The sequence below is a fragment of the Ambystoma mexicanum genome, chromosome 1q (genome assembly GCF_040938575.1).
Source record: "Ambystoma mexicanum isolate Mex_15411 chromosome 1q, UKY_AmexF1_1, whole genome shotgun sequence".
NCBI classification, from domain to species: domain Eukaryota; kingdom Metazoa; phylum Chordata; class Amphibia; order Caudata; family Ambystomatidae; genus Ambystoma; species Ambystoma mexicanum.
This window is the reverse complement of record NC_090922.1, coordinates 1,318,822,041-1,318,841,207: the sequence shown is the minus strand read 5'-3', so window position 1 is coordinate 1,318,841,207 and position 19,167 is coordinate 1,318,822,041.

The following is a 19,167-nucleotide window of genomic DNA, read 5'->3' as shown; positions in this document are numbered from 1 at the left end:
AGAAAGCATTCAGCACCAACCCCATAAATAACCAACAAACCCCCTAAAAATGGGAAGTGACCCGTGTGCCCCTAAACAGATATTCCATGGGACCTCCCCAGCTCACACGTGTTCAATAACCGGGGGCAGTCGCTAGTACAAAACAGAATATTCAAAATAAAGTTCAACCACATATAGTTCCCCTGGCAGAATCAACAATTCTTCAAAATATATATATCCTTGCTTGACTAAACAACTAGGGGTTTAATTATCCCACAATGTATTTATCCAATCCAGTGTTTCTCTAACACCTGGCTTTCAATAAACATGCACAAAAAATGCAATGAAAAAATACTGTTTCTACAAAAAATACTGTTTTCTACAAAAAAAACCTACTCAATTGGCAATTTCTTCAGCTGGTGTTTGTCATTTTGACCCATAACTGAGTGTCCCTACTCAAAAACACAACATATATATATATATATATATGTATATATATATATATATATATCAATCATAAAAACCATTAAAAAACAAAACATAATTCATTGAGTTCTGGTTCAAAATCGTATTTCCATAAGGGTCAGAGTCAGTCCTGGCTCACTTACAGGCTTAGTTAAAAAAATATAAATATTTCAAAACTGCACAAATGAATCACTAAATGTATTCTTTGCATACTCATACATGTATCAGCTCCAGCCCTTCTTATTTTGATCACATTTCCATACATGTTCGTTAATTTTTCTTTCTTAATGTTTAATACACATACATGCATTTTGTCATTCCTGCCAACACAAAACAGCATATTGCTCTTTCTGTGTGCAAAACTAGTTCACAGCTGCTTTAACTCGCAAGCCTATCTCATGTTTCTTCAAACAGCTCTGTTTTTTCTACACCCACTTATCACGTCTTGACTTCTTCAGCTCTTAGCTTTAGCTTTGAAAAAGAGCTTTAGCTAATTCAGCAGCACGGTTTATGGAACATTAATCTCACTTCTACATACCAGCTGCATAACTCTTTATCAGCTGCGCACTGTGTTGACTATATTTCTGCCTTGTTGCATTTTTAAAATATGTCATGTATAAAATGATCTTCATTTGTTGACAGAGGAAAGGAAACTATTGTCAGATTTTGGGCCATAACTCAATTTAATGATTTTATTCCAGCTATGCACTTTTTTAATCAGCAAAAAGCTATCCCAGGTGTAATCTTCTTTCTCCTTCGTTTCTATGATTAGTTTGTCTGTTTTCTATGGTTCAAAGCATTGTATCTGATTAAGAATCTTATCTTTGTAAGTATATAAAATATAACCCTCTACCTGATTCCCCTTGCTTGTTTTAAAGGTGCAAAGTAGAGTCATATTTAACTGCATTTTTTTTCCATTTCTTTACCAGATTTTTTAAACATAGATCTCCAAACAGCTCAAAACAACAATATGAGCGCGCTGCAACAATCACCGCTCAAACCTTTAATTTCAATAGCCTGTCTATTCTTTTGATTGGTGCCAATCACTTTGCTATACTCAATCACTGTTGCTCCTCAAATTACTTCACAAAACAAACAGAAATACTAGTTGACTCTTTACATAAAAACCTTAGTGATCACTCATAATATCTGCCCCTAATAAATATCATGTCACAGGGTTTAGATTGTCTTCTTATATGGACCTGTCCATACGTAGTCTAGTGACCCCGATCGGCGTATAAGACAATCTCTTCTGAAACTCCTTGAGTCAGGACTCCTAGGCATATCTCTCTCTCTCTCTCTCACTCTCTCTCTCTCTCTCTCTCTCTCTCTCTCTTTTAATACAGAGAATCGTCATTGATGACGTCAACCTAAATATGACTAACGTCATTCTACATTGTAAACTACAAAAACCTATTGGAGAAAGTGATTGGGTCTAAGGGAACATCTAAGTGTACGTTCCATAGTAGTTTGAGAAAGTGAAAGAAAGTGATAGGCTTCTTAACATCAGGTCAGGCAACTAAGCCCTGCCCTAAAACAAGTCGCTATGAACGTCACTAAATACACAACGTCCCATTGGTTACACAAACTATAGGACCCTTAATCACGCAGCACCCTACCAATGGTTGGCACTCTAACCTCTGTCAGTACTTTTTCACCTATGTTAGCAGCACGCAGACTGGGCTTCCAGGTGCTGTTGAGCTAGTCTTTAACCATAGTTTCCCACCAATTAGCATATCATATATCATCACCTCAGTGGTCTGCTGTCAACTAAGGTTTTGAACTTGTCCTTGGGAGTGTTCTTTGCACTGCCTTTGCTCTGCCTTCATCCATAGGTGTGGTCGTCATGTTCATCCAACTTAATCCTTTCTTGTGACTGAAGGCCACAAAATCGAGCTCTAGTGTATTTAATATACTATTTTCTAATAGACCTCTGACGTATTCCTTGTTTTTGTCCATGCCTCCTGAACAGGACTTTCATACTTTCACACGATTTGTATCCAATGTCTGCTCACCCCAGCCTGATATGGCCTTGGCTTCTTGCGACTCATCCAGTCTCGCCTTTCTGATATTCACTCTTGTTAATTCAATTGCTTTTTAATTGCGACACACTGAAAAAGAAGCCTTGCTTTTTTAGTCCAGCTCTGCTATAATAAGTAGTGGAAACATCCATTGTTTACTCGCTCCTATATATATGCACAATTTTTTTAATCATTAAAAATCTACATCTGTATTTACTACATGGTGTTTGTTTTGTTATTTTTCTTAGAGTTTGGCATCCGCCATAGGCCCGCGGTAGTGCGGTTCACCCGCTCCTCTTTTTTCTTGATATTGTTTAGACGGAGCGTTCCGTGTCAGAACCAGCACCAGGACTTGAAATCCTCTTTTTTTTTTGCGCACCCTTTCTCAATCTTCGCCCTGTGAGTAGGGCTGCTGCAGCTGGTGGCAGATCATGCTGCTGATAGGATTGGGATTTTGTGCACTTTTAAGAGATTGCAGCTGAACTTTCCTTTCCTGTTGGCGGTTCTACGTGTGCCGGAGGACGCACGAACGATCGTTATAAAGGTAGGCTTTGTTTTGACTTGCTTATTTCTCTTATGCTTCACTCGTATCTACTGTGTCTATAATCCCTCTCCGCACCAGTACTTTTTGTCCTTTTGTAACCGTGCCCTCAGTTTAGGGTCGGTACTGCGCTTTTGGGCCTCTCCATTAGTCAGTATTATTTATTTCTGCCCAATTTTCATTTATTTTTTTCATGGCAGCTACCAAAACGACAGACATGCCGGACGCCTGGGTAGCAGCCCGGTTACTCCAGGGTAAAGATCTTTTCAGTGAGCAACAGGAACTTGCTGTTACCTTGCCCACTGTTGGGGCCAGTAAAAAGACTAATCCTAATGCTAGTAAAGAAGTGAGTCTATTAAAAGAGCTTGAAAAACTCTGGAGAAAAGGGATTTCTAAGTGTTGAGAGGAGCACTCTCTCCAAAATTATCTGGACATTGGCAGGATACCTCGTGGTCTGCGTATTATGACAACCCTTTCCTTTGAGGACCAAGATCCACTGATGCTTCAGGAGTGGGGCTAAGCCAGTAAAGGTTGCTCTGGCAGGTTCCTAGCCATTCTTGTTAAATATGCCAAATTGGACCGTGAGACTGCACTTAAAGAATCGCCACAATCGATATTGAGCTCACCAAAATTCCATCTACAGAGGAAGGCAGACTATTACGCACCAAAATCGATGAAGGCTTAATACCATATGAGGATGAGATAAAACAACGGAAGCATAGAAATTTCCTTAGGGATCAAATAGATTATGAGATGGGACGTGTATTCACTTTTGCCAAATGCTTCGATTCCCTCCGCAAACCCACTGCCACACAACCAGCCGCTAGACAGTCTGGTGATTAAGTTGCTGCTACATCTGAGTCATTTGTTTCTGCGTCTGAAACAGATGAGCCCACACCCATACTGAATTTTTTAGACGAGATTCGGCTCTTGTGCCAAGATGGGAAAAAATCAAAAAAGAGGCAAGTGTTACGGCAAAACAAGAGGAAGAGGACAGAAATCCAAGGCAGGAGGATCATCCGCCAAGGCCAACGTGGGAAACGGTCCAAAGGGGCACCAACAGGGCAGATCAATGCACTCTGGGATAAAAAAATTAACCACTGATACCATGAAGTGTTGCCAAATAATTAATTTATCCTCCCGTGTCCTCACTGCATCACAAAAATCACTCCTGTCTTTGGGTCTCAATTTTTGCCCTACTATGAACTTTGACTATGTACAAACTCGCATCGATTTGGATAAGTTCTTGCGTAAAATTAAACTTAAGAAGTTCTTCGTTGCCAATCCTACACTGGCTAAGCATTCAACAGCACGCACTGGGGGCACTGATCTACTTATTGCCGACATACCTTCACTTATAGATCTAGCTTGCCTTGATGATAATACATTTGATTCTACCAACTTTGATTTGCTTGACTTTGATATCAATACGAACTGGGACATACGTAAGAAATTAAAGAGCAAATCAAGATTTCCGGTGGGGGGGTTGTATTGAGGCATTTTCTGATCTTTGTGTCAGTGATCTGAGAAAGCTGCGACAAAGAACAAGTACCAATAAGCAGAATCTTACTTCTGCTCAATGTCTGGCCATTGGTGAACTTCAACAGTTGTCTAGTATTGTTATCAAACCAGCCGACAAAGCCTCGAACATCGTGATACAAGACAGAATCAAATATGTGGCCGAAGCCAATCGCCAATTGAATGACCGTCTGTGCTATACCAAACTCTCCGAAGACCCTTTTTGGGAAATAAGAGTTGCACTGACTGCCCTTTGTACTAAGTGGGCCAGCGAAGACCTATTAGAGGATGATTTAATCAAATTCCTCATCCCTGAATGCCATACAGGTCCCACCATTTACTTTCTTCCTAAAACTCACAAATCACTTAGTTATCCCCCTGGTAGGCCTATTGTCACGTTATGTGGCTCATTATTAGAGCATTTGGCGCAATTCATTGATGAAACTCTTCTACCATTTGTATCAGTATTGCCATCCTACCTTAGGGATACCAAGGATTTTTTACAACATGTGACTAATACACCTTGGGAAGAAGGTTTGATTTTGGCTACACTCGACGTAGTCTCCTTATATACCTCTATTGAACACACTGTTGGTATTAATGCATGCAAATATTATTTGGACACTCGCTCACTTAATTATTTGGGACACAGTTCTATGATTTTGGAGATGCTCCTTTTCTGCCTACAAAATAATGTTTTTTCTGTTTGAGGGGTCTTTCTTTCATCAGGGGGACCGCTATGGGAAGTACATTCGCCCCGTCTTATGCTAATCTCACAATGGGGTGGTGGGAGGCCACTTTTTTATCTGATTTACTCTTGTCTTGTTTTCCGACACAGATCGTTTCTTGGTGGCGGTACATCGATGATGTGTTTATTATTTGGAAGGGTACAGAAACTGATTGGCTATCTTTTGTGAAGACCATTAATACCAACAAGGCCAATCTTGCCTTTACTGAATGCCACAGCCACTCTGAGATTATTTATCTCGATGTCATCGTTATGTTCGACAGCTTAGGTATTCATACGGCACTCCATAAAAAACCCTCCACGACTGGTCTGCCCCTCCATGCCAACAGCTGTCATCCTCTGGCGTGTAAAAAATCAATTTCTTACAGTGAATTTATCAGTTTTCGCCGGAACTGCACCAATATTGCTTGGTTTGACCATCACTGTGCCTTGGCAGCTGTGGCTTTTGTTAAACAAGGATATGACAAGAGAACCATTGAAATAGCCTACACCAAGGAACGTGGCATGTCCAGAGACAGACTTTTGTATGATAACAATCCTGTCAACCGTAGCATTGATGATGACCCCAGATTGAATATCTCTTTTGACACTGCCTCTAATGATGTACGAAAAATTGTTGAGAAACATTGGCGTGTCTTAACTCTTGATAATGATCTCAGATTTGTACTGTCCAAGTTCCCCAATATGACTTTTAAGCGTGTGCCATCTCTCAGAGACAAATTGGTGTCCAGTTTTCTGTCTCCAACAGGAAAAAATGTGCCTGCTTTGACCTGGCTTCCCGCCTCTTCCATGGGCTATACTAAATGTATGAAATGTAAAGCTTGCACACATGCCACTGTGCTTAAATGTTTTGTACACCCTGTCACCAAAATCGATTTTAAGATAAAATACTCCATCAATTGTGACACTACTTTTGTGGTGTACGTTCTCTCATGTCCCTGTATGAGATGGTACATTGGGAGTACAACATGCAAACTCAAGCTGCGTATTCTTCAACATCTCAGAGCCATCAAGAACTCGGATCCGGCGTACCCCATGGCCAAACACTTCAAACAGGAACATGGGAATGATTCCAATTTGTTAAAATTCTTTGCAGTGGCACATGTGCCCATACATCCCAGAGGCGGTGACCGCGTCTTGAAACTGAGACAACTTGAGACAAGATTCATTTTGGATTTTGACACCAAGTCTCCAAAGGGCCACAATGTGGATGAAGAGTTGTACACCTTTTTGGGGGCTTGATTTGCTTCCCCAGTTTGCATTTGATTTCATCTTGTCCTTACTCTTTTTTCCTGTTTTTCTTTCTTTCTCTTGCTCTTTTTCTGACTACGTTTTCATGATTTTTTACTGTATGGATCTCTTTAGCTTTGGATATGATTTTCACTTCCATCTTATCCTTTTAATATTGTTTATTTTTGCCCACGATCTGGCTGCTTATTATCGCAATCTCGGGGGAATGGTATTTGCCTATGTATATCTATATTCTTTGGATCTTAGAAGGGATTTAATTCTGACTTGCTCTTTTCTTTTTTACCTTTTTTCTCTGTTTACTGGTGGTCGGTATCATATTTTCATAATTTTATGCATTCGACATTGTGTCGTGGCTTTTGACCTTCTGGGCTCCTTTCTATTACATGCTCATTTCCGTTGCCATTGTGGCTTTTGTTTCTCTGGTCTGTCCCAGGTTATTTCTCCTGTGCTTGCACTTGCACTTTAGATTGGCCCCGTCATCACGCGGCCTTAGCAGAGATTTTTTTCTTATCTTGTTGCCACTCATGCACTTTAAGCGTGGTAGAATTGTACTTGTATTTGTATTATATGTCATATTATCATTCATGCACTTTATGCGTGGAACGTTTGCATTTGCATTATATGTCATACTTTTACTCTGCCTTTTTTCTATGATTAACTAATGACCATTATGTATACTAGCATCCATTGCTGGTTCTCATGGTGGAATGAAATTGCTGTATTTATTTTACATTATGAGGGGTGCACCTCTAGACTGTTTTTTCTTACAAACCCTGCTAGCATTGAACATACAGTATTGTGCTTCTCCAAATAAAGGACCATGTAACATTGTCATGCTTCATGTCTTAGTATGCTTGGGTCCTTGTTTTTGACTCTTAACTGTAGGTATTAGTATAATTTACTTTTACCGGTGGTGATTTTATCCCCACCCTTGCACTAGCACTTTAGTTATCTTCCTCCTTTCTGGTTGTAGTAGGTAGCCCACCCTCCTGCTCCTTGTCTTAGATTGGGTTTTTAACATCTGTCTTATGTGCATGCACGCCCCATGTTGGTTATTTTATTATTACCTATAACCCGGCGGTTTTAATATTTTACATTTTTACCATCCATGAATTTGGCCCTCTTTACCATGAGCTGTTATTACATTGTGGAAATACATACTTTGCCTTATCAAATTTTGCAAAAAAAATCTCTTTATATCGGTCATCAATTTTGAGTGTGGACTTTACATAGATTTTTGGTAAATTTGACAATTCTCCTGTATTTTTACAATGGACGGCTTTGTTTTCCTTTTTTCAGCCGTATTGTCATTTATATGTGCCAGTATTTGTGCACTATGCACCTAAGTACGTGTCTCTTGCTACATTTGGTTCTGGCTTTCATTTGTTATGCATGCCTTTCCACTCCATTCCATCATGGCTGCTAGTATGTTTACTCTACTATTTGGCCTCTACTGAGTCAATCAACAGAGAAGAAGGACCAGTTTTTGTCTGATACTTATGTCAGTCATCCCTCCTTCCCCCCTACGTGATCAATCGCTCAGTGTAGCGCGAAAAGCATTGTTTGCAGGTCGTGCATCCGGCGTCCTGCCTCTGTCTGTGTCTTTTTGTGTTGCTGCTTGTTGTGCATTTCATTTTTTTGCACAATCGTTTTAATCATTAAAAATCTACATCTGTATTTAATACATGGTGTTTATTTTGTTATTTTTCTTGGAGTTTGGCATCTGCCATTGGGCCGCGGGAGTGCGGTTCACCTGCTCCTCTTTTTTCTTGATATATATATATATATATATATATATTATGTACGCGTTGGCGCATGCCCCAATCTATTTACTAAAAGGCTAGCCTCAAGAATACTTCGTCTGCTTGCGTTTTCTTTGCATATATACACGTGTAAAATGACTTGATATCTTCATCAGTTCTGTAGCATAAGTTTCTTCATCTTGATACCAAGATGCCACTTATCTTTGATACTTTCTTGATGCCTTATAGAATAACTGCATTCTCTTGTCCCTGCATCTCTTCTGCGTACGTCAGTCTTGCTTCATGTGACGTCACCATTCATCTCTTCCATTCAGCTGTCCTGTTTCTTCTGGGATTTCATTCAAATGGCCATCATGCTGTCTTGTGTGCAGGTATTGTTTTCTCAATGGGAACCTTGCTTTCAGGTATCTGTATTTTCAATGGTTTTTCTTGTGTCTAACACTCTGGTTACCAACCTTTAGGCAATATGGGCGAGGTGGTTGAGGTGGGGGTACTTGCTCCTTCTCCACACTATCCCCTCGGGGCGATTCATTGACCACTCTCCCATCATCCTTCATATCTGGACATCCTCGTCTGAAGAAATGCTTCTTTGGGATCGATATCGTTATGACTCCCTTCAGGCATCCAGCTGATTTCACATGCTCATCCTTATTCCAAGTCATGAGCATGCACTGTTCACTTGGGCTGCAATAGATCCATTTTCCCACATACTTCTTATGGTTCTTTGGATACAGGAACTTCATTCCCTCAGGTGCATGGATGCTGGCTTTCACAAAGTCTCTGATTTCTTCATCTGTCAAGTCTATGGCCTTCCATCCTGATTCAACATCGATCATGATTTTCATCCCTATGGCTTTTTTTGCTGTCTTCTTGCATTGTGAGAGCATTATCCTGAGCACACAAAATTCAAGCATCACCAACACGATCTGGGCTCCAAGGAACTTGAACATATCTGCCATCCACTGTGGAACCCAAGAAAAGAGCGATCCAAACCAGCTATCATCAGCAATGTTTTCCACTTCGTCTATCATCTGAACGTGTAGCTTTGTCAGACTCTCTATGGCCTCTGTCATTCTCATCATCGTGAGAAGGTATGAACGTGCTACATAATTCTCTGATTTCTGCACAAACACCTCCATCCATAGCTTTAATCATGTCCAGGACTTATCTATTCTGAAGAGTCATCAGTCGTATGGCTCTCATCTCTTCTCTGATAGCATTCAATCCCTTTATGGTAGGGTTGATTGTCCGCAGCAATTCCCATCTTGTAATCTGCAGGCATTTGGTATTTGTTCCATCTTGGATTGTCAGCATGAAAATCATTGTGAATATCGACAAATGGAGTCAAAAGCCTCTATTGACTTGGCTGAGAAATAGTTCTCTCCCTTCATTCTACTTATCAACTCCACAGATCTCTTCTTCCTTAGGTGAGCATCTGCTTTCGGGAAACTGTCAAGACTTAAGTCACTTTTAGGAATCACCAACGCTGGAACATGAACATTCACTAGTGAGCATTGTCCTACCCAATCTTTGGGTACTTCATATATGCTCTGGATCCACAAGCCTAATAATGTGCCATATCACTGCTGTCCCAATGTCCATTCCTTGGGCCTCAAAGATTCAAGCATAGTTCTGGTTCTCTCCAGCTTTTATTGTGCCATTGTTTCTGAAGCACAGCTTTGCACTCTCCAAAGAAAATATCTGCGAGCCAGGTCAGTAGCTTAGCAAGTTTCGACCATAGACGTTTACACAGCATTTGTGCATTCTCAATAGTTGGCTGGTAGTGACCCATTATTACTCAGTCTCTGCAGATCACCACAACTTCTTCCCAACCATCTGGTGACAACACTGATCCCCAAATCTGCATCTAGCCTCTGTTTTTCCATCTACGAATGTCTTCTTCAGATTTTCCTGGACTCTCCAATCTTCTGTTTACTTCCCATCTGACATTTGGCTTGGACATAATCATCTTCATCTAGATCTGTCCATTCAGTTGCCCATTTGAGATAGGCTGTTTGACCCATGAACTGGCCTCGTGTGCTACAGAATGCTAGGTGTGATATGCAATGTGCAGTCAGGACATCTATTTCAATAGCTATGAAGATCTTGGACTTCCCCATGCTGTAAGGCAGAAGTGCACATACAAAGCATTCCTCCTTTGAGGTTCTCCTTCCCACTTCCTTCATATGCTGATACCATATGTTATTCCCCAAGTGCGCTGTACTGTCCATGTAATCATTAAAATCATGATCATCCCCCCTAGTACTTCTCTTAGGTCTCATTCTTTTCTTATGTGCTTCTATATTCATTTCATGAAGTATGTCAGCATGATTCCTCCTCACTGGACCAATCATAGAAACATTTGTCAGTGTGCTTGGTGCTTTTGCATGTGCTGCCTGTGTAGGCTTACTCACAAAAGATCTCTTCCTTTGTCTCTCATTTCTAGCCTGTTTCTGGTGCTCAAGTACAATCTCTATACAACTTTTTTTAAGGAAGATGTCTAGTGACATTTCTCATAGGACCAGGCAATTCTACACTATCTACTGGAATAGGGATGATTACATAGGGTCTCGGTTGCTTAGTAGTTGCCACATCAGTACCCTCCTTCTGTATTGGAGGATACACAGGAATATTTACTCTATTTCGATCTAAATAGTAAGCTGTGCTTACTGTAAGTGAGAGCATTATCAATATGAACAAAATGCAAAAGTAAATCACGTATAAGTATGCCCATTTACAAAAATAGCTTCTTGCACATCGTGGACATCTCTTGTTGTCGGACATGATGTTGCTATTGACGCAGCCTGGTCTTATTCTTTTTTAAGGAAGGAAACACTGTTTTTTATTTGGGCAAGATCATGCAATACTCTGGAAGCTGCTGAGTCGGCTCCACAAGTTCCTCGACAAGCTGGCTGCTACTGGATGATAAACAAAAGTTCCCAATGAAGATAACAAATCGTCCTTTCACCAGATGACATGAAGATTCTCCTCCATCATGAAACAAAGTACTTTAACCAGTCGTTTAAGGATCTTCTACCTCGAAAGTCTCATTCAGTTCTCAGTGTTCTCTCAGAGTAAAGGTTCACCTGCATTATGTCTCTCAGTATTTCATTAAGTGCTGCATTGTTCCTCGGATCTCTCAAGAAGGTTCGGACATCAGTTTGTCTCCCAACGAGATGCAGGCATTCCTCAATCAGAGAATAAAACACCAAGCCGACCAGTCTATGTGCATTATCAGCTGATAGGGGCATTTGTGTTTTCCCCACTGTACTCAGGAAGCTGAAGAACTTGCTCTATTATAGCTGCGGGCAATCTTCTCACGATTTGGACAGACTTAGGATCTTGCAGGAACAGATGAACGCTAGTAGTTCTCCCCACAAGCGCAGGGTATGCGCGCAGAATAAAAAAAAAACTGTAAGAACGATCCGTGAAACACTGTCATTGGGCACCACCATAGGCACATCTGAAAAGAAATTCAGTGAAGAAGGAATCGGGGAACTGTTTCCTCTTCCAGCCATCGAAAAGGAACTCCAAATCTGGCATGCTTTCTTTCTTGATCAAGACTTAAATGTGTCTCAGTAGAAATATCAACAAACTCCTGTGGCTCAAGAACAAAGAGCTTCCCTTAACTCCTTTTTTAGTGACAGAAAAGAGTGTCCCGAAATAAGCTACAGTCCAATATACTCTTTATCTGTTTATTCGACAGCTTCTGTGCCCTTCTTCTTCATCATAGACCTAGTCTGCACGTGCTGTGGTTCTTCCCAGATGCTTGCTTCTGACGGGGGTGGGGCTGAAGGGGATTCTCCAGAGTAGATTATCACATCTCCAAGAAAAATCCAAGCATGCCTGCCTTGCACTTTGACTGCTGACGGTGTCACGTCTTCCACGATGACGGGCCCGTTAAAAGTGGTTCGTGCCATCTCCTTGTAAAGTTCCTGATCAAGATCTGATCACCGGGGAAATGTTTGGGAAGAGATAGTTCTTTAACTCCGGTTGATGTAGCATCTCCTTCTGTGTTCCGTGCCCAACACCCCTTCCGCTTGAGCTGATCTGAAATGACAGAGATACTTGTAGTCATGCATGTAAGATAATCACGTAACTCCTTTCCTAACAATTCTGCTGTTGTCTGGGCATCACTTCTAGTTCTAGATGGAGGTGTGAGGGGTGTCCTCATTCGCCTCCCTGTCAATATTTCATGGGGGGTAAGATGGTGGTCTGAACCTGGTTGATTTCTCAATGCATACAATGCCAGCGGTAGGCAATGCAGCCATCCTTTCTTCAGGGTAAACTTCAATTTGGCTATTCTTTCTTTAAGCAAGCCGTTGAGTCTCTCACAGATCCTGTTCGCTTGCAGGTGATAAGCCGATGAAAACTTGTTCTTTATACTAAGCAACAAGCTTATCTGTTCAAAGACTTCATTAACAAAATTAGGGTTATTATCTGATCTCAATACTTCACATATTCTCCATCTAGGAAACACTTCTCATACTAAACATTTTGCTGCACAGGTGGAGTCTGGGTGTGTACATGGAGCAGCCTCAATCCACCATGAAAAGGGACATACCACAACAATCATATATCTGTATCCATTGAATACTTGCAGTATGTCGACATAGTTGATGTGCAAATGCTGAAAAGGACCATTAGGTCTCGGAATAACTCCCCTAACTGTGCACAGTGTGTGCCCATCAATAAACTTTTGACATACGATGCAGTTTTCTACATAAAATGCAACGTGTTCTACCATCAGGTGTGTCAAACGTCATGATAATGTCTGAACATGCAACACGTTTTGCTTCATCAGCCTTTTGATTTCCGCGTGAGATAAAGTGTGCTCTTCTATTTTAGTGTGTGCTGTGCACTTAATGACTGCAATGGCTACTGGGTGTTGTAGTGCTTTAATGAGTCTGTCCAATAAGGCTGCGTGCTGCACTGGAGCATTAGTGGCACGATAATCAGCGCCACCAATTCTGCAGCCTGTGTCGAAAAGTGAGACGGTAGTCATGTACTTATCAATACTTCAAACTCTCCATTGGCCATGTGCTTCACCACAGCGGCACCTGTATATCTTTGTTCATCATTTTGATCGATTCTAGAAGAACCGTCAATAAAGAGAATCTCTCCAGCTGCCAACGCATTTTCCTTCACCCCTGAGAGTTCATCATAGAATTCCTCATAGTTGAGCAATCATGTGCATGCTCGTTTTCTGCCAGTGATTCTGCTACAGACATGGCAGGGTTCACTATTCTGCTTCTGACTATTTTGATAGCTGGATTCGATATGACCACCTTATAGGCAGAAGCCCTTTGAGATGTCAACGTGCTTTTAGGTTTTTCCAAGATGGCAAACAAAGCATGTTCAACAAATAACGTCATGGGACTGTCACGACCCTCGTCCAAAACCCCCTCTGGCAAACCCATTGGCCAGGTGGAGTCAGGACTCAGGCCTCTAGAGCCTGGCATCCTCTTCAAAAGCCCTCATGGGCCAGTCCTGGCGCCTATTGCGCCAGGCTCATACACCATGAAAAACAATGTGCTTGGGAACTACTTTATTGTATTGTCAGCCAACATGGAGGCATCCACATAGCTTGGTTCCTAAGAACCAAGCTATGCGGTCTAGTGTTTTGGGTGTGGTAGCCTAGGGACTACTTTACCTGGACTATTTTGTTGGGGCTATTTAAACCACACCCGAGCAAGACAACACGCTTCGTGTTACTTTGCAGCTTGCAACGTGACGCTCACCGTGTCCAGCTATTCCCTCGAACCTCGGAGAAGCAGAACCTTCAAGGAGACAAAAGGAACATCATTAGCAGCAGCATCTTACCTGCAGTCTTCATCTTTAAACACTCGCAGCTACTGAGAACAGCTTCCTCGAATCGGCACGCCTCCCGGACAGAACGACCTGAAAGAGGAAGATAGAGGCAACATTAAAGAAAGCAATAGAGACATTTACAAATTACGAACTGCTCAAAAGGCTTACCTGGCTGGTTGCCTCTCGGCTGGCACCACTCCGGACATTCCACTCGCGCTGAAGAACACCGCTACCTACAAGGAAGGAAAACACAGGTTAGCAAAGGCAAGACATTGCAGCGCTGCGCATAGCGCTTACTTACTGCATCATAGCGCTCTTAATGCGCCATCATTTACCAGCGGGGCTCAACCAAGCCAGTTCGCCGCGCTGAAGCTCTGCATACCTAAGGGAGAAAAAAGAGACATTTTAAACAAAGAAAGGCATGCAGGATAGCAACAAAACTAAATAACAGCAATAAGACCTACCTGAACAATATCAAAAGGGCCGGTGTCAGTGAAGTAACTGGACCGCACTCGCCCATGAAAGACAACGCACCCCTGCAAAGAAGGCAGGACGGAGAGCACGCCTAATTCTACCACAAGTTGAGGAGAGGGCGCCAGAGGGACTGAAATCATACAGGGGTGGAGGGAGGATACTTACCCCAGTCGGTCCGTCTTGAACACAGTACTCCTGTATTTTCAGGCAAAACCTTCCCCGCAGACCACATCAGGGCAAAGCTGAGAAGCATACCAGCGAGTAACCCGGCTGGGTGGTGTCCCTGTGGATATCAGGTGAACGTAACAGGGACATCCCATTACTATCCCATTACTATGCTGGCAGCCTTCTCAATGGCGAACGTGGTGGCTGCCAAAGATTGTTCTCAAGGAAATTGACCCCTCATTACAGGGTCTAGAATCCCACTGTAATATGCAAGGGGCTTGTATCCCAATGTGGTTCTCTGCGTGAGTACAGCTGTCATAACAGTGCCATTTGTGTGTGAAAACAAAAGGAATTCCTCAGCATAATTGGGAATCCCTAAAACTGGAGCTGTGCAAATTGCCTTTTTCAACTCATTAAACCCTTCTTCTATTTCCTCAGTCCATAAAATGTTTTCCTGATTTGCCTGTGCTTTCTTCAAAGCTTACAACCCGTGCCTTATGTATGAACTGTAATGAAAGACCCATGCTCTTACATAGTTACACAGTCCCATAAATCTTTGCATTTGCTTTATCGTGTGTGGTTTTACTGTTTTACTGTTTTCAAAATAGCCTCAGCCCTCTCAGGAGTAACTTACTTTCCTTCATGCAAAATTAACTTCTTCTTGACAATACTGCAATTTGTCTTTGTGCACTTTATATCCTTTGTCTGCAAGAATAATCATTAGCTGAACTGAATCATGCCTGAACTCTTCCTCTGTGGTGCTGCAGACGAATATGTCATCCACATACTGCAACACAACACTTTCTAAATCAACATTTCAGAACTCTATTGAAAATCGATGGAGACTCACCGTACTCCTGGAGCAGGTGAGTACTTTTCAGACAAGTTTGTCTGAACGTGAATGACGTCAGATCCTGTGAGTCTTTATGCAATGGGATTGAGAAAAATGCATTTTTCAAGTCAATCACAGTGAAATATCATGCTTCAACAGGGATATTACATAAAATTGTCGCAGGATCAGGAACTAGAGGGAACTCAGCCTCTACAATCTGGTTAATTGGGCGTGAATCTTGTATTAAATGCCATGACCCCGTTCCCTTTTTTCACAGAATAAATAGCGGTATTATACTGTGACTCACTAAGATACCCTGTTCCATCATGGCAGATATTGTCTTTAAAATACCTTCATCTGCCTCTCTAGACATAGGATACTGTCGTGCTTGAGGTAAAATTGCTCCTGGTTTCAATTTAATCTTCACTTCTCCAATCCCCTTCAATAGGCGTATGTCATAGGGGCCTTTTGTCCATAATGAAACTGGTACTTTCGTCATGTCGCCATCGAAATACTCGTGGCGTTTCTGTGCTAACATCATTTTCTGAGGAACCTCACGTTTAATTGCTCTCACCCAATAAGTATTACTCATCTCGAATATTACTTGGTCATCTGACGGATGGTCTCTAAATATATCCTCATCAGTGACATCAGTCAATTTGTAACCTTCCCCAATGGCAATCACTGTGCACTATCGTCTGCCTTCATAATCTAATAGCTAATTCTCCTCACACTATAGCTGCTTGCAACTCTAAAGGAAAGACTTGCCCTTCCTCCTGATCCATCTGGCAACCATGTTAACAGAATGCGTACCCCATAGTGAAAGACTTCTGGTTCTAATGGTACTCCTCGCATGGCCACCTGTCCTGCAAACGCCATAGTAAATTCACTCACGTTTAAATGATGCATGCCTGGTGTTGAACACACTATGCCTTCATCAGTGAATGAAATCGTCATGTTCAACTTGGTCATTAAATCTCGACCTAATATATTGACAGGTGTCTGCCTTGAATATAACAAGGCACAGACACGTCACACTCTCCTATAGAGACTGGTAATTCTTCAGTAAAAGGAACTCTATTTGTAGCTCCTGTGAAACCTTGTGTATTTATGGCATTTCCAGACATCGAAAAATGCCCCCTCTCGTATACATGAGCGTGTTGCACCCGTGTCTACTAAAAAAGAAAAAGATTTGCTCCTATATTGACGTCAACCCTCGGTTCCTCTTGAGGATTGGGGGCGTCACTGATATTATCGAACACATCAAGTCTCCCAGTGAGCTGTCCTATTGTGGATACATTCTCATCCCTGAACCTGTAAAAGGATTTTCTCCATCAACAGTGACACCCCCTAATCTAGGAGTCATTAACTGAGCCGTGCTTGTGCTTTGCTGTATCTGCATGGGTGACTGCTGCGACTGTCCTTGTGGCGGATTCATTGTTGCCTGCTGTGTTTGAAAGTCTTGTTTAATTTTGAGAAAACCCCTCCATTTTGCTGCGACTAAGCAGGCGGGTTTGTAGTCCCCCCTCTTAAAATTTAACCATTCTGCACAAATCCTTGACTTCTACATGTGCGAGCAAAGTGCCCTGACATACCACATGTCCAACATATAGGAGAAGGTCTCCTAATTTGCCCCTCCTGCATGCCTTGACTATCGTTCTGCATGTTTTGAAACCCACTTTGATTGTTCTGGAAGTTTCCCTTATTATTCTGGAAGCCTCTTCCTCGAAAGCCTCCCCTTCCCTGTGGTGCAAATCCATTATTACCTTGATCGAACTGCCTTTGGTTATTCACCTGCGGCATGCTTGCTGCGAACCTGACCCGTCTCCACTAGTCAACATTGCCCCTTCAATGGCGTACTTTGACAGTTTTTTCTGCACTAACTTTGCCTCTTCAACTTTCTTAATATCGTCTTTCTTTCGATTCTTCTCTTGCAACAGCCTACAATAATGCACGATGGTCCGCTGTATTTCTGACTATGGTTTTGCTTCCATGCCCACCAATTTCTTGAGCTGCTTTTGTTGTGACTCTGGCAGCCCATGGCACAATATGTGATCAAATACAGGTATTGATTTGCCCAAGCCTCAAGTGTCTCAAAGCCCACTGCTCTTGGAAATTCTGAATGTAAACAAGGGGATCATCCCCTTCCTGCATCTTTTTCACCATTATAGCTCCCATGTCTGACGTGTCCGGATACAGTACTCTAAGCGCTTTCCAAACTGCCGTCTTGCAGTTATTGAACGGTGCCCCCGAACGTGTTTCCCCCCTGTCATTTTCTCTAACTCATGTATCCATTTCCCAACGCCGGAAGTTAAACTCTAGAGTTTACACCTTAAATTATCCTTATCCATCTGTTGCCAAGGTATATATTGTGGCCTGGCGCCTCCTTTTTCTAACAAAGGAAACTATGAAATCCCAAACTCGCATTCATCTCCCATCGTCTGTCTATTCATAACAGGGACAATGGCTCTGCACCACTTTCTTCCTGACCTTAACCTGCTCACATTTGGTGGCGAGTCCCCCCTCTCACCATGGGATCGCCCTCTCTGTGTATCTAGCCGTGTCAATGATCCTGACGCCTGAGATACAGGTAGGTCTAGATCCCACCATCTTACTTCCTTATCCATTGAAAAACACCCTTCAGGGCCACATGCATCACATTCCTCTTGCCCAAGGTAGGTCTCTGTCCTCATCCGACATATCCTGCCCAAAACTCATACAACTTCTCTCTTCTTCATCTCTATTCAGAGTTAGCCTATCTAGAGACAACCCTTTAGGTTCAAAACTACATGAGGCTCCCTCTTTGTCATACAGCAGTGTACTCTCGAGTCAATCGTTTTACCCTTCCCTTTAAATTCTTTCTTAGTCCTCATCTCATGATAGACTTTATCGATTGCGTCTCCAATGTTTCTAGAGTCAAACTCATCCTCTAGATTTGCTCTAGACGTACCTGGTATTGGTTCATGTGCTGGAAAGAGCTTCCATGCCACTACTGTACCAAGCTCCATTAATTTTTTTTCTCCACGCTCAAAATTGTGTGTTCTCTCTCTCCTCTTTTGTTCTAGTTCATCATCAAATTCTCTTTGCTTCCTTCCTTCCTCTCTTACCATTTCTTCCTCTTTTCTTTTCATATCTCTGCTCTCATTTGCCCTTTGTATCTTTTCATCTTTGTATTCTTTTATCCCTTAATTTCTGTTCCTCCTCTTCCTCTCTCTGTCGTTCTAGATTTTCTCGTTCTTCGTTTGCCCTCTGTCTATTGTCATATTTTCTTTGCTCCTCTGCTCTATCCTGCTTTTTCCGTTGCTCATCTTGATACAACTGTCCCCGTCTTTGTCTATCCTTCCTTTTCACTCAATCTTCTTTCAATCTTTCCTCTCTCTCTCTATCCTTTTTGTGCTGTTTGTCTCGATCTTCCCTTTGCCTTATGTCCTCGATGCTCTTATCATTGAGTTTGAGCAAAATCTGACCACCCATCCATTCGTTCTGTATAAGTGGTAACTCATCATTCTTATCTTTTTCTCCTTTCCATCTCTTTATTTCCCGTCCTATATCTAAGGATGTACTTGGTCGTTCACTTCTCTCTTTATCGCGTCCCTCCT